Source organism: Pipistrellus hanaki (genome assembly GCF_964339955.1).
Source record: "Pipistrellus hanaki genome assembly, chromosome: 6".
NCBI classification, from domain to species: domain Eukaryota; kingdom Metazoa; phylum Chordata; class Mammalia; order Chiroptera; family Vespertilionidae; genus Pipistrellus; species Pipistrellus hanaki.
The window spans coordinates 24,621,817-24,642,200 of record NC_140508.1 but is presented as its reverse complement, the minus strand read 5'-3'; the positions used below and the strand labels follow the sequence as shown (position 1 = coordinate 24,642,200).

Sequence of the window (20,384 nt, the reverse complement as noted above, 5' to 3'; positions counted from 1 at the left end):
GGGGACTCTCCTTAACAAATAGGAATTAGAACTTTGGACTTCAGGTTCAGAATACAAAAGAAGCTGGGCCAGGTAGGAAGGGATCCTTCCCTCATGGGTCTCCGAGGGAGTATGGCTGTCATCTAGATTTTGAAATTCTAGTCTCTGGAATAGCAAGACAATACATATTTTACATTCTAAGCCACACAGTTTGTGGTACTCTGTCACAACAGCCCTAATAAATTAATACAGATTGGTTTGGATATTGGTAGTTTTAAAAGTGGTCCAGGTGATTCTAATGTGCCAGGATTGATTTTGACAACTATTAAAACTAAGAAATATATGGCAGGGATAACCTGGGTAGAAAATACTGTCAAAATCAGGTTAGAAGCCATGCAAATATAATTATCACTGTATAACATTTAAAACTTAGGAACATGGGAGTAATTTTAATACCTAGTTATATATTTCTTCTGAACTCGGGCTTCACATTATAAAAGAGTTACTTTCTGTCTTGCTCCTCTGCAATTTCTTGCCTTGAGCTCATTTTTTATATAATTATTCACCTTCAGTTTCTGCATTTCCACTGTGTGCTTTACAGGTCTCCTCATGGTGTAGCCTTTAGTTGTCATGCCTCAGGGCACTGTCTTGCACCTATTCCTCTCGGACCTTATCCTGTTCATTTAGAATATAACATTTCTCCAATTTGTCGAAGTTTCTTAGAATTCTGATCCTGCAGTCCAAAATTCTAATTCCCATTAGTCAAGGAGAGTCCCCAGGACAATTAAATTAAGAATTATATGAACTCTGGGAGGAATCAATTTGGAGATCAGATAATGGAAGGTTTATTATATTATGCACTGCATTAAAGTGTAAAGTTGTATGAAAGATAAATGGTCAATGTATGAATTATACAACAAGTTCCTTAAACAAGACTGTAAGATCAATCCCTGCCCAGGCATAGTATAAGATATAAAATCTTGTCACTGTCATCAAAGTGTGGTTCACAGGCCAGCAACATTGACAATACCTGGGAGCTTTTTAGAAGTGCATTTTCAACAAGATCTCAAACTCCATCCCAGACCTACTGAATCTGAATCTGCATTTTTACAGCATTTCTAGGGAATTGCATGTATATTACATATTGAGAGATAGCAGTGTAGAAATGGTTCCTGCCTTGAAGAGCTCACCATGGTTGAAGAGGCAAGATACAAACTTAGTAGATCAGTGCCTCTCAAAGTATAGCCTGGAGGACCATTTGTATTTGAGTGACCTTCAATACTTGGTAAAAGAAAAGATACATTTGGCCCCTTCACAGCCCACTTAATTAGAATCTTTGGGGATGGGTCTCAGAAATTTACATTTTGACAAGTTATCCAGGTGACTTTGATACACATTAAAGGCAGAGAGTAATTGCTCCCAAACAATGGCAATTTATTTCACTTCAATACACCTGGGGAATAGTACACCCTTCCATTAGTAAAAGTAGTTCATACTGGCAGCATTCTAGAAGGGCAACTGCCCTCTCCTAGACCAGTTCATCCAAAGGATGGTCCCCAGATTAATAACATGGCTATCCCCTGGGAGCTCTGTAAAAATGCAAAATTTCAGACTTTATATCTACCATTATGGGCTGAATTGTGTCCCCCTCACATTTGTATATTGAAGTTGAATCTCCAGCAGCTCAGAAACATTAAGAGGTTCTTAGGTTAAAATGAGATCTTTAGGGTGAGCCTAATCCAGTATGACTGGTATCCTTATAGGAAGAGGAAATGGGGACACGATATATGTGTGCACAGAGTAAAGACTATGTAAATCAGGCTAAGGTGCCAAGGAAGAGGCCTCGGGAGAAAACAGTCTTGCCCACACCTTAATTTTGGACTTTGAGCCTCTAGAATTGTAAACAAATAAATTTTTGTTGGCTAGGCCACTCAGTCTGTGGCACTTTGTGATGCCAGCACCCTGGTAGACTAATATGCCTACTAAATTAGGATCCGAATTTGTTTTTAATCCTTACCCAAGGATATGTTTTTATTGATTTTTAAAGAGAGAGAGGAATAAAGAGAGAGGGAGAGAAAGAGAAACATTGATCGGTTGCCTTCTGCATACTCCCCAACTGGGGATTTGAACTTGCAACCTAGGTATGTGTCCTGATGTGGAATCGAACCCACAACCTTTTTGGTGTACGGGATGATGCTCCAACTAACTGAGCCACCCTTCCAGGGCAGAATCTGCATTTTCAACAAGATCTACAGGTAATTCATATGTATAAAAAAGTTGAACATTTAGAGGAGGATCCAAGATGGCTGCACAGGTAAACACCTAGCTGCAGCTGCACACAACAATTTCAATAAAATACAACTAAAATATAAAATGGACATTGCCCAGAGCTATAGGGAGTCGACTGACTCTAAACTCTACAACAAGAAGGAAAGAGAAAACCAGAAAGAAAATCAGAGGAGCTATAAAAGCCTAAGGTACGGAGTCATGCTGCACGCGCACGGAGAGGACGGAGCCAGAGAGGAGGGGGAGACTGAGTACCTGGCTGGCATTCCCTAGTGGGAAGGAAATAAAAGCTCCGGACTGGGCTTAACCCCAGTCCGACAGCGCTGAACCCCAGTTCTAGGCCAGACTCTGGGGACCCAGGCTCAAACAGAGGGAGACGGGGCTGTGAGGCAGAATCCCAGGGGAGCGGCGAAAAGCAGAGCCCCCGGAGTCGCGCACATTGCGCGCAGAGGACAGACTGTTGACTCTGATGCTAGATTGCCCTAGAGGGAAGGAGACAAAAGCTCTGGCTGTGCTGAGCCCCAGTTCCGACTGCTCTGAACCCCAGTTCTAGGCCAGAACCTGGGGACCCAGGCTTAAACAGAGGGAGCCTGGGCTGTGAGGCGGAATCCCAGTGGAGCGGCGAAGGGCAGAGCCCCCAGACTGCCCGCAGAGGACGGACTGTTGACTCTGATGCTAGACTGCCCTGGCAGGAAGGAGACAAAGGCTACAGGCTGGGAGGAGCGCGATGAGGAACCTGAGCCGCCACCGGACGCCGGCAAGCCGGGCGCCAGCAAGGAGCCGGGCAACAGGGCCCCCGGGTGAGGGGGAGGAGGGGAGGTGCTGCTGGGCCCTTGACCACTGATCGCTGGCCACCGAGCCGAGGCTGGGGGCTGCTTCCTGGGTGGTGCCAACCCCAGCAACAGGCTGAAGCTGCGCAGGAGGCCGAGGAGAACAAAGGGGCTCCACAGGCCAGCCTGCTGAGCTTCCAGGATGAGGAGGAAGAAACCGAAGAAGTTTTCAATGTGAAGAAATCAAGTTATAGCAAAAAGATAGTAAAATTACTTAAGAAAGAATACAAAGAAGATCTTGAAAAATCGAAGATTAAGACAGAACTCAATTCAGCAGCCAACATTGCAACATAAATGTGTTTAAAAAAAAAAAAAAAATAGAATGTTGGAGCGGTGGCAGCCAGGCCCAGAGTGGCCAGGCCCAGGGCAGTGGCAGCCGGGCCTGGAGCAGCCAGGCCTGGGGAAGTGGCAGCCAGGCCTGGGGCGGAGGCGCCCAAGCCCAGGGTGGCCAGGCCCGGAGCAGCCAGACCCGGAGCAGTTGGGCCCAGAGCAGCCGGGTCAGGAGCAACCAGGCCCAGAGCAGCAGCATCCAGGCCTGGAGCGGCAGCAACCGAGCCCCAAGCAGCAGCGGCCAGACTCAGAGCAGCTAGTTATGGAGCGGCCCAGAGCAACAGAGGCCAGGTCCGGAGCAGCCGGGCTGGAACAGCTTATTCCTCGCCTGCCCATGCCCCAGGGCTGCTTCTCAGACATGACTGGAAACTTTTGGGGGAACTTGAGGGTCTGCTGAATCAAGTGATGAAGGCTTAAATCTGGATGTGCTGAGTTGTTGTAGCGCTGGGGTGTTGATCTGTGAGTGCCTTGTGTGAGGTCTGGATGAGGTTGGTTGATCTATTTGGAAATGTCTTTTGTGTGAAGTGTATCCTTGGGCATGTGGAGGTATTATTGATTTGAGAAAATGCTAAGTAATTGACTTACTACCAAAAAAATTTAAAGTTCTGAAAGTTTAAGGTTTCTTGCCTAAAAGAGGTTTTAAAGCTAACACCTAAATTTTAATGGAGAAAGGGGAGGACAAGCCCTTCCCACCCAGAACAGGTAATCCAATTCCAGCCAGCAGCTATCTTTAAACAATGTGCTCATTTACATTTGAATGGCTAAGCCTTTTGATAGCCTAAGGGCAAGTTTACATGTAAATAAGTTTGCTTCTCAGTTCCCAGGGCAGAAAAAACAAGGTTTAAAATTATTAGATCTTAAAATTTATTCTCAAAAATATAAAAGTTTATTAATTAAAAAAAAAACAAGGAAATTAAAAAACCTGATGAACAATATTAACTGTTGATTATAATACAATCAGAGAGGGAGGGGAGTGGACTGACAATTCTTGGGGAAAAGGGGAGTGGTGGATGCGGGAAGAGACTGAACATAAACTGTGCACCTATGGATGAGGACATTGAGGGGTGGGGAAAGGGCAGAGGGTGGGGAGGAACCTGGTGGAGGGGGGAAGAAATGAGGAACCTTTTTAATAATATGAACAATAAAGATTGATTTTTTTAAAAATTGAGAGACGCTAGCCTAAGACAGTGATTGTCAAACTTTCAGCGAACTTGAGAATTGATTAAAATACAGATATCTGGCCCCACCCCAGAGATTCTGCTCCAGTAGGCTGAGGGTGGGACCAGAAAAAATAACATTTCTAACAAGCCCTCAAGGGGATGCCACTGTCCTTAGTCTGCTGACCACACTTGCTATTTGGGCCCAGCAGCATCGACCTTATCTGGTAATTAATAGAAAAGCAAATTTTGAGTCCCCAATCTGGACTTACTCTATTACCATGTTTTCTAACCCTATAGAGATTCTGGGGCTGGGCCCAGAAAAGTGATTCTGAAGTTCAAGTTTGAAAGCTGGTGGTCAACAAAATCTGTGTAAGGGTCCAGGCTTACGAAAGTTCCCCCTGCAGCAAGAGGCTGATTTAAGATTATATATGCAATCTTAAAGTCAATTGTAACTTGAAACACCCCTAGCCCCTGAGGTGAATATTTTGACATTTTCCTGGAAGGCATGCTCTCACCTCTCCATTAAGAATCTCTGCCAGGAAATGACTGTGGGCAGTAGCTAAGTCAGTAATTCTCTGCATCAGAATCACCTGACTTTTGGGTACCACAGCTTTTGATTCCCTTGGTTTAGGACAGTATTCTAGAACTTATCTGTCTCAGCAAATTTCAAGTTGATGCTAATGCTGTCCATTCAGGGATCAAGGCTTGTAAAATATTGGGATATGAGTCAAACCTTGATTTCATGGATCTGTGCTCTGCCTAATAGCACTTCAAGTACTGTATTTTCTCCTTCTCTGGCTTGGAGCACAGATATGATGCCTGGAACTAAAGCAGCCTTCATGGGACCACAAGCTTACATATCTAAAGGCAATGGGCCAACAAAATAAAGATGGTAGAGTAGCCAATTAGAAACACAGAGCCAATGCCAATAACCCCCTACCCCAGATGCTGCATTTTGCGGGATAATTATACTTATTCTTTGAGCCATAGTGAATTGAGTTGTCTGTTAATTTAGCCAATATTACTGCTAACTGATTACAAACTAATCTGTATAATGATAATAATAAAAATAATAGTGATGATAATAATAATAATAAAACCCACAGCAAGTAACCTAATGTAACCAGGCTTCTTTCTCTTAAGTTAGAACATAAAAGAAAACCACACACACAAAATAAACCCCAACAGCATAAGAAAACCATAAAACTACCACCTACTATCCTTATCATGGTATAAAATAAAGGGCATTTTAACCTACACAAAAAGGCAGAAAAATTGAATCGATTAAATGTAGCTTCCAAAACATCTTTGCTCCTCATTTTGATGAAGGTGAGTGAAAACTTGTCAGAGATCTCCAGACATCTTCAGACAGACTTATAGTTCAGGCAATCTAAGATACTTATTCACTGTGTAGTCTCTATGTAGTTTGCATCACTAATTACTAATAGATAAAACTCATTTAGCTTTTTACACATATGTTTGAATTTGACTGTATCTTCCTGGCTCACACTAGACCTCTAAGTTTAGTCAACACCTTCCCATCAAAGTTCCTTTGACCAGTTCATAAATTGCTCTCACTTGCTGTGTCCTGATACATGTGTCCATATAAACACACATATGCTCATTTATCCATCAGCAAGGAAATAATTAAACAGACAGCAGAGTGGCAGAAAAACTAAAAAGTGTCATGTGTATCTTAAAATATGCTTTACTGATGCTGAGAAACTGCTTTGCTCAAACAGAAACCCAGCCTGATTTTTTTTTTTTTTGTTACAAAATAATTAGTCCCTAAGTCAGCTTTTCATCTTATGTTAATGAGACCCCCTACAGTCTTGGCTCATACCTTCAAATTAGAGATTGATCTATAATTAATAAGGCTTCTAATGACGGTACCTGAGACAAAGGAGATCATGAGGGCAGCTGGGAAGAGAGCTGAGAAGCGGAGAAAGGGCATTGACAGTTGCATTCTTACCACATACTAAGTTGGCTCCTGGTGACAGAAGCAGGTGTCTCAGGGCAGCAAGTCTGCTGGCTCAAGCTCCTCTAAAAATGAAAGCAGCTAAGCTGCCCCTCCGAGCTCTTAGGAGAGACTATGGGTGCCTGCTTGGCCGCTGTATGAAGTTTTCACCCTAGTTTGAAAAACTTTCTTTGAATTGCTTTTTTTTTTTTTTTTTTTTTTTAAAGCACCAGGTGAAGGATTAATTTCTCTCCAGTCATTTTTGAAGCTCTGTTACTTCTCTGTACTGTAGTTTTACAGACTCAAAATTCCCAGAGATTGAAAGAGAGAAGCACTTGCTGATTAATTAAAGTCTAATTTTCTATTTTATCATAATTGCAGCAGTAGAGAGGGAAAAAAGTAAGACTTATTATTCCAAAAATGAAAATGATACCCGGATTGTTTTGGCTTATTATGAGCTCTGTGTTACAATTTGTTTTAAATTGAATCAATAGAACAAACATGGAAATGAGCTCTGTGAAATAATTTATTTTTAAAGGATCTTAATGAAAGCCTGCATCATTTCATTTCAAAATTTTTAGCCTCTGCCTGGATAGACTTAATAAAGACAAAGGAAAGAGGAGAGTAGGTAGATCAGAGAGAAACAGACAGTCAACCTGTGTGTGGTTTTACGACCTTGACTTCTAACCCTTTTAAGCACTCCAGTTAGCTCAATAAACAGTTAATTTCAGTTCACTTCAAATTTTTAGGCTGAGCACAATCCTGGAGAGTCAGGGTGGCTGAACTGAAACATACAGGGAGCATTAGAGAGGCTGGCTGCTTTGGCTCTGTCTCCTGCTTTGGTCCTGGGCATGTGGGCTGGGGTGTGAAGGTCGTCAATGTGACAGGTGGTGACCTGGCACCCTGTGACCAGAGCTGGCTCTCCCAATGCAATTACCTGCCTCACTGGTTCTAATGGGAAGGAAGGGTTGATTTTACCTCTTCACTTTCTGCTGAATAATTTACAAATCATTATAACCACTAGTTCTGGGGGGAGAGGGGGAGGCAAGTAAGGGGGAGTGGTCAGTAGAGGACACCTGGAGAATTTTAAGTTTGCACTTTGTAACTGTTCCAATTAGGTTGGCTAAGTGCAATATAGTGCTAAGTGTAAAAGAAGTAGGTTACAAAGTTGTATATATTTTATACAACTATCTATATTACAATGTTCTATATATTTTATATTTATAGTATTTATAGATATTTGTGTATATATGCATTTATAATACATAATTTATATGTAATATATGCATATATTTATATAATGTTATATGTATAACTTACACATATACAATTCATATTTTAAATGTATTTTATGTATATACTAGTATCTATGACACATATGAATATCATATAAATATAGTGTCTGTATAGATGCATGCATACCATATACCATAAGTTTGTATGCATATTACATTTTAAATGTATTGTATGTAAATATGTTTATATGTGTATATTTATATTTACAAAATATTTCTAATCTATATAGCAGTGTTTATATAAATTAGAAATATTTTGTGTTTGTGTGTATATTTAGATAGGATATAGAATATACACCAAAATATCAAATGGATAAAGTGGTCATATCAGGAAAGTAGAATTGTGGATAATTTTTATTCCCTTTGTGACTTTCTATTCTCTAAAAAAATCTAGAAATATAAGTGTCACTTTTGCAACCATAGAAAAGTCATTTAAAGGAAAGAGAGAGGAGCCCTCCTAGGTCCTGCATATCCTCAGGACAATTATTTTTCTGCCATGACGAGTGAGAGTTCCTGTTCTCCTGATCATGGTTCCTTTCTTCATCACAGATTGCCATCTGTGTCTGTATCATCTGGGCCAAGCAGCAGGCTCTGCAAGCTGCTTGGGTCTGGAGGGTTCTAGGAATGGTCTCTGTCCTCCTTCCCTTCCATTGGCATGCATGAGCTCACTCATCTGATAGGATCACAGAGAATCATGGGAGTCCCCTTAAGTGTTCTTGGTGTTCACTGATGCTAATACAATTTATCACATACATGTCTTACTTCCCTCAGTCTTTCATGACAGACAGGAGGAAATGAAACTGAATCTGATAATACACATGTTACACAAGTTCCAGACCAGTATTTTCATGTGTACAAGAACTAGGTCCCTGGGCATCCCCCTTCCACTGAGATTCTGATTCCGGAGGGCTGAAGGGGGTCCAAGAAACTACATTTTCAACAAGTTCCCAAGTGATGCTCAGGTTGATGGCCTCTGGACTACTCTTTGAGGAACCAGGTCAAATGATTCTGAGTCTGGACCCACTTTAGCAGCACCAACACCAATGTTTTTGTTAGAACCACAGATTGTCAGAGGTGTTGAGCCAGGATTTGGTTTTGAAATAGGTTCCCAAAATATTCAAGTGCACATGGCAAAGGATGGTGAAGCATCTGGATGGACACTAATTGGGAAAGGCACATTACTCTACAGAGGGAAAAAGCCCAGGACATGATGGCAATAATGCTGTCCCATGCCTACAGCCCCACAGCTGTGGGTGGGTGGCCTGCCTGAATGGGGAGCAGGCGACCCGCTGAGGAGAAGAGTGTCAACACCACCAAGTGCATTCCTGTGCCTGTCTTGAGCGTGTCACTGAGACTGTCAGTTGCCAGGGTTGTAAAATGAAGGCACTAAGAGCCAATACAAGGGCGTATATCAAGACACCTGTTCGTGGTGAAGAGCCCATTTTAGTTGTTACTGGATGTATAGATACTGCCCTGGCCAGGAGAAATCCTCTCAGCTGCAGAGCAATTCTCCATGATTCCTGCATCTGGAAACAAAAGTGGGCCTGCCCTGGGAGGGTTATCAAGTCCTAATCTGCCCACCAAACCACTGTTCAACTGAGGGTCCCACATGATGTGGTAGGATTAGTAGTTGGACCCAAAGGAGCAACTATATACCAAAGTGATTCAGCAGCAAAACCCACATACATAGTAACTAAGCAGAGATGAGAAGCCTGTCTCTGAAGTACCCGGATGTCTAGAAATATTGACAGAGCATGAGAAGAATTGAAATGCATATAGGAAACTACATTGAGCTCAATGAAGAGAATTATTTCCATTACAAATGTATAGAAGCGTTGAAAGTGGCACTCTTAGCTCTGAGTGGCTCTCCTCCAATCCAGATGCTCCTAGCCTTGCAAGAATGTTACCCAGTTATTGAAATGATAGTCCCAGTTCTCTGGATAGTTGTTCCTCAGATTCTACTAGAAACAATAGGCTGGCTGACTTTATCCAACAAACCCCTCTACCACAGGAATCATTTGTTTTGGAGATACACTGTCATCTCTATAGGCTCAGAATATCTTGCAGCTGATTCTCCTACCTTTAACTCTTTACCAACATCCATGCAAACTATTTGGACTCCATCTGAAGCAGTTAACCCACTCTCTGACTTTGAAAGCCATCCTTCTGGTGACATGAAAACTCAGAGTAGAGGAAGTCTGCCTCCTACATTTCCTGAGAGCATTGAACACCCATTTGCTTGAAGGATTAGGAGCAACCTACCTGGTACAAGCAACTATGTTGGCCAGGTTCCAATATACATCCCAGCTTTTTCTAATGGTTCCAATAGTTACTCCTCTTCCAATGGTGGAGTTTCTACCTCAAGCTCACCTGAAGAATCAAGATGAAAGTAAGACTGTATGATTTGCTTTGAGAATGAAGTTATTGCTGCCCTAGTGCCATGTGGCCACAACCTCTTCTGCATGGAATTTGCCAATAAGATCTGAGAAAGGAGAATACCATCATGTCCAGTTTGCCAGATGGAAGTTACTCAGGCAATTCAAAATCACTGTTAACACATACATATACAGTATATACAAAAGATAATATACTACACACACACATCCTATATAATAAAAGCTTAATATGCAGATAGACCAAAGAGTGGAATGACTGGTCACTATGATGTGCACTGTTCAAAGCAAAAGCTGCCCTCTGGTGGTCAGTGTGCTTCCACAAGGGGAGAGCTGCTCAGCCAGAAGCTGGGCTCACAGCTGGTGAGCACAGCAGCAGTGGTGGGAGCCTTTCCCAATTTATTCAATAACTGGTTAAAATTGATACAAAAAAACTCTACATTGACCTTCATCTCACCCAGCTGGTATGAACAGTGGATCAGGACTACAGTTGCTTCTATTGTGAACTTCTACCCATTGCCTCCCTCAGTGAATGAGGAAATGATCATCTGGGTTTTCTCATTCCAGAAAGGGCTTTGGGCTTCATCTATATTGGCTAATAATTGAGGATGTGAACATTCCATTTATTAGTCTGGTCAAGCTATTTATTAATTCTTAGATTCTAGATCAAAATGTGAAACATTTTATGTATAATCCATATTTGCCTCGAACATTATAAAGATATTTTTATTTTTTAGTGATTTAGGGAAGAGGGAGAGAGAAGGATAATATTGCCCTTTGCATAATTCACAAAGCAGCTGTGATGATCTTGGATCAGTTTACTTCACTTCAAAAGTATTTCCATGCCCTAATAGCTTTGGCTCAGTGGATGGAGCATCGGCCTGCAGACTGAAGGGTTCCAGGTTTGATTCCGGTTAAGGGCATGTACCTTGGTTGTGTGTATCTCCCCAGTGGGGGGGCATGCAGGAGGCAGCTGATCAATGATTCTCTCTTATCAATGTTTCTAACTCTATCCCTCTCCATTCCTCTCTGTAAAAAATCAGTAAAATATTATATTAAAGCTTTTTTTCCAATCACAAGGAAAGATTTCTTTAAGATACATTTTTACATTTAACCTTGATGTCTATGGCTTTATACTCAGTATGTTCCCAATTCCATGCTGGCATTGAAAGACAAAACATTATACTGGTGGAATTTCTACTAATTATTTTTGAACTATTTTCCCAACAGAAAAGAGCTTTTATTTTACCCTGGCTGGTGTGGCTCAGTTGATTCAGAATCATCCGTGTGGTTGCTGGTTCAATTCCTGTTGAGGGCATATTCTGGGCTAGGACTTTGGGCTTGATCTCTGGTAGCAGCCATGCAGGAGGCAGTCTATTGATGTTTCACTCTCACATTGATGTTTCTCTCTCCCTCTCCCTTCTTCTAAAAATCAATAAAAAATCCTGTTTAAAAAACGAGCTTTTTTTTCTCAGAATCACAATAATAAATATTTTATGTATAGTGAATAATAAATAGACAAATTTTATTTTTTGTTTCCACTTGAAGAGTTACATTTTATATAAAAATTACAAACAATGGTTTTATTTTGATTTTTTTAGTATAAAAATTGCCTTATAGTATATTTTGATGTAATGTTAATTGTTTATGTGTTGAAATTACTCTTTAGCTGCCATTTTGTAGCTATGAACATATGTTCACCAAGCATGTATTTTGTTGCATTGTGCACTGCAACTAATAAGTTAAGGAATCAACTTATATATTAAATGCATGTACTGTTTCTAAACCTCAAATTAAGCATTATAAATTATCAATATAATTTAGTATTTGCTACTTTCACTACACTCTTTTGTTATGTATATGTGGGGAAGTCATAGGGATTATAAATTCAATTTGAGTAAAGTTTAAAGCCATATATTTTATAATAAAAGGACTTTAACTTAAGATGGCCAAAACACTAATATTATATATTTACATAAAGATAATTATGTTATATATATATTTTTTATATCAAACGTCACTTAATAAAGACTTGCTTCTTTAAAAAAGAAAAGGAGAGGAAAGGCAGGTATATTTGAAGGTAATTAAGAGGCATTGAGCTGAGAAATCCTGGCTGCCTCCTCCCAGGTACCTGGCTAAGGTCAGAGTCTCCTAAGGCTAAGGCTCAGCACTGGAAAGAGGGCAAACAGGGAAAAACTCTAATCCTGTGGGGCTGAAGCTGATAAATCTGGGGACCCTTTTATTGCAGTAAAATATACAAAGGTAAATTTTACCACTTATTCATCTTAAAAAATATTTTTATTGATTTCAGAAAGAGGAAGGGAGAGGGAGAGATTGAAACATCAATGATGAGAGAGAATCATTGATTGGCTGTCTCCTGCAAAACCCCTACTGGGGATTGAGCCTGCAACCCAAGGCATGTGCCTTTTACTGGAATCGAACCGGGGACCCTTCAGTCCGCAGGCTGATGCCCTATCCATTGAGCCAAACTGGATAAAGCTAGCCATTTTTTTTTTTTAATGTAGAACTCATTGACATTGAAAACATTAAAAATGCTGTGTAACTGCAACTCTCTGCAATGGTTCATTGTAAGTGTCAACTTGACTAAGGGATGCCCAGGTAGAACCTTAATTCTGGGTGTGTCTGTGAGGGTGTTTCTAGAAGGAATTAACATTTGATTCAGCAGACTGAGTGAAGAGGTCCACCCTCACCATTGTGGGCATGCATTACCCGGCTTGGTGAATACAACCTCTTTAGTCTAAATACCTGAAATAAATATGGATTAAATCCATGAAGAGTTACTGTTTCTGTGATAAGAATCCTGTTGTCAGGCAGTCTCAGTGTTGGTTGGGCAACTCAGTATGGTATCAAAATCTGGGGCACTTTTCTTCCTTCTCATTTGTCATCTTCAGAGTGAGAGATGGCTCTCCTTGTGTTCACAGGATGCATTGTCCCATGATAGTGCCCTAAGCTAGAGGCAAGAAGGTATCAAAAAGTTTTTTCTTGACCTAATATTATTTATTCAAGGGGGGAAGTCTTACCCAAATGCCCCAGCATAATTCTCCTTACATTTTATTGGCAAGCACTTATTACATTATTATGTCTAGTCAAAGCACAGGTGAAATAGAAAGGGTTTTTGATTGGCTTAGACCAATTAGGATTTGTCCTTCAGGGGTTGGGCACCTTGCTGCCTGGGGAAAAAATAATCCTGTTATTCTCAGCATAAAGAGCTTGCTTTAGGCTGGGAAGCCATGGCAACAGAGAAAGCAGTTACTTTCCTTAGAATTGTAAAGGAGGATTAGTAATTAGGAATTAAAGAAGGAAAGGGGATTTGTCACAGGATAGAAAAGGCAGCTACAACGGAGCTTGTAATAAGCAGATTGTGAGAATGCTCAAATGAAGTTCTCTGGGCCTTCATTATAAATGGTGAATGATTAATGACATTGCATTTCATTAAATTTATGACTTGTATTTGTTACATAACACATCACTAATAAACAATGTGTGATGAATTAATATTGCTGTTCTCTGTCAATATCTTCATGATTTTGTTTCACCAGAATAAACTATTGTCAGGGGGAAAATCAACCCTAAACCCTTCATTGCTCATGAAGCAAAATAACTTAATCAGCTCATCCTAGAATAGATGAAAAAGAGTCTGGAGTCACCATTTAAAATCCTGACAAAGCATTCAACTTATGACATTCTAAGAAGGAGAGGCAGCTGGGTTTGACTTGCCTTTGTCTTATCCTCGAGATGAGCATGGGTGTACTGTAGGAACACACACATTTGCCAACAAAGGGCCATACCTCTGTAGGCCTCCCAAGTGCTTGTCTGACCTCAAGGTATTTCTTATGCTGACCTGTCACTTGCCTGCCACTCAAAGTTTATATCCCGGTGGTGGCAGGTTATAGTGTCCTTTTTCTATGCAAAGAATAACACCTTTTGATGGACCATAAATATTTGGTCAAAATTTTATTTTGACCAATAAATCGGTCAAATATGTATCAAATAGGCTGGACGGCAGAATTACATCTTAGTAACTACATTTCTACACTATCTTGATAAGTGGCATTTTTGGTTAGGAAAGGGCATATAAATCAATAACAGGCTATATAAATCAGTGAACTCCGATTTTGGAAGTGACATGTGGCAGGGAACCACAATGTGTGGCTGATCTCTATAAGGTAGGATGTTTATAGTGTCCTGCTTGGGCTTTCTCATAGCATGGTGACCAAGTCTTAAGAGCAAGCACCTCCCCAGACACAGGGAGTGGAATCTGCCAGTTTCTTAAGTCCCAGGCTCAAGAACTGGTGTGGTGTTCTTCTGCTTTATTATGTTTTCAAGCATCTTTTTGTCAAACAGTTAGAGAGCCCAGATTCAAGGGACAACAGCTCCATCTCTTTTTATTTTATTTTTTTAATCCTCACCAAGGATATTTTTCCATTGATTTTTAGAGACAGTAGAAGAGAGAAAGACAGAGAGAAGTATTGATGTGAGAGAAACACTTTGATTGGTTGCCTCCTGTAAGAGCCCTGACCAGGGCCTGGGGCTGAGAAGGAGCCTGCAAACCAAGGGATGTGCCCTTGACTGGAATAAAAACAGAGACCTTTCTATCCACAGGCCAACACTCTATCCACTGAGCCAAATTGGCTAGGGCTAGACTCCATCTCTTGATGTAAAAAGTATAAAAGAATTTGGAGGCCACATTTTTAACCTCCGCATCATCTTGAATGTCGAGCTCCTCAGAGAGGCTCTGCCTGGGCATCTCCTATGAAACAGCCCCAGCAACTTCCCAGAATCACTATCTCCCACAATACCTCTCTGATTTTCTTTGTAGCACCATTACCTGGACTCTCTGCGTTAATGCATTTATTTAACTGCATAATTTTAATCTCACTCCCTGCCCAGTGTGCAATTTCCAGGAGAGCAGGAATGCAAAGGATTTGTTTACAGCTTTCTACCCACATGGCGTTATTGTAGGTGCTCAACAAACAGAGTTGGTGCACAATACACATTTGTTGAATGGATGAAATTTTTATCACATAACTCCTCCCACAACTCAAAATAGGACTGTATCTAATTCTCACCATTAATAGTTGTCCCTCCGTTTTCTTTCATAGTCTGGGGCTCTCATTTATAGGACCACTCCCAGATCCGAGGATCCCGCTAATGATCACAGGCTCACCCTGTGAAGTGATAGCTCTACGCTGACTGGAATCAGCATGAGTGTGGCTGATCCTTGCTTTATGGAAATGCACCAACTAAACTGTCACACAAATTCCTAGCTCTGACATGAAAAAATTAGATTAGGAAATGGCTAAGGAAGAGATATTCATGGAGGTGCAGAGAAGAAAATGTCTCTGCGCATTTGTTACCATCCTGGCTATGGAGTTATTGGGAAGCAAACAGTAACAGTGAAGCAGCAATTCCAAGTAAATGGGCTGAGTGACATATTGCCTGTTGGTTCAGAGCTTGCAAATCTGTTTTCCAAAGGCCAGCCAGGATAACGCTACAGAATAATGTGCAGCTTTTTACCTGCTCCCAAGTCCTTTATTGGGTCCCAGGAGGGGGTAAGCTGCATGGGGAGAGGAACAAGAGAAGCTCACGCACCGGATTCTGTGTATGTTATAGGTTGGGAAGCTGCAAGATAGATATTTACCAGACTTCAATTTTCATCTTAAAGCAATAATGCATCTCCATTAATGGGGGTAGACCATTAATGGAGATGTGCTTCTCTGTTTCTTTTTGGGGAAAAAATAAAATCAATTAGAGCCATTATATACATTTTGGAGGGGAAGCAATTCACACTGTTTCATTAGTGGCACAATGATGTGTTTCCCTTTGTTACTGAGACAGCAATGACCAGGTTTCCAATGGCACAAAGGTAGATGACAAGTAAAACAGGCTGTTAGTAAGTGGCTGTTTTCAGACCTCCAAACAGAGTAGGAGGCAGGAAAGATTGAAAAAGAAAAGAAAATATAATATTTCTCCATGTGAATTTGTAGACCTGCTTTCTGCCTCTGGCCTTACATTGTCTAGCTGAAATATTTAAAGTATGGCATTTCAGGGTGCATCTCACTATTAAAATAATAGAAAGTAAACATGTAAGTCATTTCTGGGAAGTAAGGAGTGGTTTTAAAAGATTTGATTGCTATAAGATTCTAATTGGAAGTTTTTAGTTGTTATTTTATATATTGTACATTTTAATATTTATTATTTTTAATTTTGATTTTATTCTGATTTTAATATATTCTATATATTGCATACATATATATTTCCTCTGTTTGTTTACAAAAGTAACAAGTTTAACTCCAGGAAAGAACTAAAGGAAATATTGTTTTGGAAGTTGGTGACAATTATTTTCTTCAAGAAATCCCTTTGAGACTGAAGAATGTAGAAATCAAAGAGATCATGTGTGACCAAGATCAATAAGAAAAATAGGGAAGGACCCAGGCCTTCTGATACATATAAAATTGAGCTGAAAAATTACACAGTACAGGAACCCAATGCAATTCAAGCAGAACACTTCATCTTTTCTTTCATCCTCACATTATTTTTCTCAACTCCTCCAACCCTCTCCAGAAATGTCACCATTCTTTCAATTTACCAGCCTGCAACATTCTACCTCGGATTCTTTCCATTTCCTTGCCTCTTATCTTTTCCTAACATTAGACATTAGCATGTGCCGTTTATTTCAGTCTTCTTCCCCTTATATTCATCCTTGTTTTGTTGTTTTAAATTTTTGCATTTCTAGTTAGAACATATTTTTGGTTTAGTTCTGGATACACTGAGTTTGTATATACTGTTCAGGATGAAGTTTTCACCAGGTGGGCATACATATTGGTTTGGAAGGCAAGGAGAAATATCTGGGTTCCTGGAGAAATCCGCATTTGAAACCCACTCATAAAAAGAAAGTGATGGGTTTCAAGACACCAAACTGGATGAAAGTAGTCAAAGAGAGATTAGGTTCAAGAGCCCACTCTTGTGGATAATGGGAACAAGACAGAGAGCCAGAGGAGGCTAGTTACAATGTGGGGGTAAGGGGGAAGGGGGAAGAAGAGGGTAAGTGTAGTCTTACCCTGTGCTACAAAGCAAAGAAGACCACACCTTAAGGAGTTATCAAGCCATTACTGTCTGTTACTGAAGAGATTCAAGGAGAATGGAAATTGAGAGTATCTGGTTGAATTTGACATTCAGGAAGGGACTTTCCAAATTGACTAGAGTTTTGGGGAACCATACGGAACAGGAGCAAAGAGTGATTTTTGGTAAAGTCAGATATTTTCAAAATGGGTCTGAAAGCTACCCAACCTCTGCTGTTGTCCTGATTTGCATTTCTCCCTGCCTCCCTCAAACCAGAGCCTAAGGAAAGAGCTAAAGTGCAGGGAGTTTATTGTGGAAAGTGATCCAAGGAGTGGGAGTGGGATCTGGGGACAGAGAAGATAGGAAAGTAGGATGAGGCTCTATTGCAGAGCCTATCAAACTGAAGCTATTTGCACCTCAGGGCCAGAAGGTGGAATAAATGTTAGGCAGGTTTCCCATTTCTTCTCACCATGGATTCAAAAACCCAATTTTGAAACTGTTGCTTCAATGTTGGTAGAGAAACATCTGGCTAGACTACCCCCTACTCTTCTTGATAACCTCATAGTCGCATCCCACCCAAATCTAATGAGATCTCAGCTCATAAATACTCATACCCACTCAACTCTATCTACCTCCTTCAAAGCTTAGGGGGAACCTTTTATTTAGCTCATCTGGATTGGAAAGTTCCCTGCTTCTTCAGATCACTCCATTTATTTATTCTAATCATATTTCCCCTCATTGGATTTAGGTATTTGGAGACAAAAGCCAGAATTTCTTTCAGGCAACATTTATATATTTCTAATCTAAGACAGCCCACCCCAGAAACACACACACACACACACACACACACACACACACACACACACACACCCCTCAATACTTTCTCTTTATTTTTCCAAAGTTAAGGTCAATTGTTAAAATTATCAGAAAGCCTTTCTTACTTAATTTCATAGGTTTGTGTGAGGTGAACAAATCTCTGTTCCATTGTAACTGGAATAGACTAAACACCTGTTATTTCCACTTGGTCTTATTTTCACAAATTAATGTCACTGGAATGGACTTTGAGTGATGGTTTATTCCAAACCTCTGTTTCCATTTGGACAGCGAGTAAACTATCCACAATTAACAGTAGGAAAAATTTCAATGATTTTAAAAAAATTGTAAGCTGAACAGTGTTGTTCAGTAGCTGATTATAGACCTATAAACCAGGAGGTCACAGTTCAATTCCTGATCAGGGGACATGCCCAGTTTGTGGGCTTGATCTCTCTCATCATTGATGTTTTTATCTCTCTTCCTCTCCCTTCCTCTCTGAAATCAATATATTTTATTAGCACCACGCTCTAACCAACTGAGCTAACCAGAAATCAATATATTTTAAAATTTATAGTGCATTAAAAAAAATGTTCCCAACTAACCTAAAATCTGGACAGACATTGAAAGAGGGTTCTATATAAAGGGGATCTTTCATACTCAGCTGCCTTCCTTATACTTCCCAGGTGGTTATCAAACCCACAACCATGTCATGTGCCCTGACCAGAAATCAAACCAGCAACCCTTCGGTGCACAGGATGATGTTCAACCAACTGAGCCGTTCTGGCCAGGCTTTCAGACTGCATTTTTGATAGGACCTACCAATAGCCTCAGATTAAAGCTCTATGGACTGTTCTTCTGAACAGAGGAAGGAGGAAGAGAAGACATCTCATTTCCTTCTGTTTCTGTGAAGATGCAGGTGAGAATTCGGAGGAACTGCACACTTCACTTCCTGGGGAAGATCCCCAGTACTTCCTAATGCATTACCCAGGAACTTTGTATCAAGTTGTGATATGAATGAAAAGTTGTTCTTTTGGTTTTGCTGTTAACAAATTTCCTAGCTTATGTGAGACTTACTTTTGGTCCATTTTTTTTCCCCCAAGAGAAAAGGAGTCTTGTTTCTTTTTTTTTTTTTTTAATTTCATATTCTTTATTGAAGAGAGAGAGAGAGATCAATGATGAGAGAGAATCATTAATCTGGCTGCCTCCTGCACACCCCTAATGAGATCGAGCCTGCAACCTGGGTACCTGTCCTTGACCAGAATTGAACCTGGGACACTTCAATCCACAGGCCAACACTCTGTCCCCTGAGCCAAACCAACTAGGGCTCTCAGCAGATTTTTTTTTTTTTTTTTTTTTTTTTGCAAAAACTAAACCACATACATGTTATTTTCAAAACTTGAATGTCAAGAGCAAAACTCTATTAAATAATAATAACAATGCCAATGCAAAACAACAAAATGAGAAATCAGAATTATGAACATATTAATATCTTTAGCTACTAAATGAGTCTCTTTTGTTGCTGGTGTAGATTTACTCAGAGTCCTTGGACTTGCTGCACAAGACTTTGCAGAAGACTGGAAGCTAATAGATGCTAGCATGAGAGGAGTCTTGTTTCTGATATGACTTCTGAGTATATTATTGGAAAACCATTCTAATATGATGATACTGCACTCCATTGAAGTGCTAGGAAAAAATCTTGACAAAATACCTTTCCTTTGAAAATCTGTAATGTTCCCAAAGAGTATTCTCACATAATATATCTGATATAACATATAATAAAACCATGGAAATGGTCCCCATAACCATAAGTAATCATGAATAATGCGTCTTTGGGGTATAGTTATATATTTCCTTCTCAGACTCATAAGAGTGGTTTAATCAAATTGTGAAAGTTAGGTGAAAGGAGGCACAGAATTGCTGGGATACACAACCTCAGCCACTGAGAGATGCTTTGTCCTGGCAAATATACCAACAGGTTATTTGAAGTCCTTAGGAAAAAATAAAAACCTTTAAAATTGCATTCCTTTATACTTCCTAGAATGGTATTTTTCTAATTAGGTGATTTACAACAAGTGTCCTTGGAATGACAAGGTGAATACCTAGAAATAATAAATTATACAAGGGATGCTGACCATATTAATTAGAAACTTATATTAATCAAGATTATATATATATATGTTATATATATTAATCAAGATTTTATATATATATATAAATATGACAGAAACCAAGTTATATATATATATGACCAAGTTTTA

At 40.1% G+C, this 20,384-nt stretch overlaps 1 pseudogene across 1 annotated transcript; it reads left to right on the top strand.

The window, feature by feature from the left end:
- The first annotated feature begins 8,990 nt into the window (after positions 1 to 8,990).
- LOC311624797 (RNA-binding E3 ubiquitin-protein ligase MEX3C-like) lies at positions 8,991 to 10,392 on the top strand (annotated as a pseudogene). The gene has a single exon. The product of its transcript is annotated as an RNA-binding E3 ubiquitin-protein ligase MEX3C-like (transcript).
- Positions 10,393 to 20,384: the final 9,992 nt, after the last annotated feature.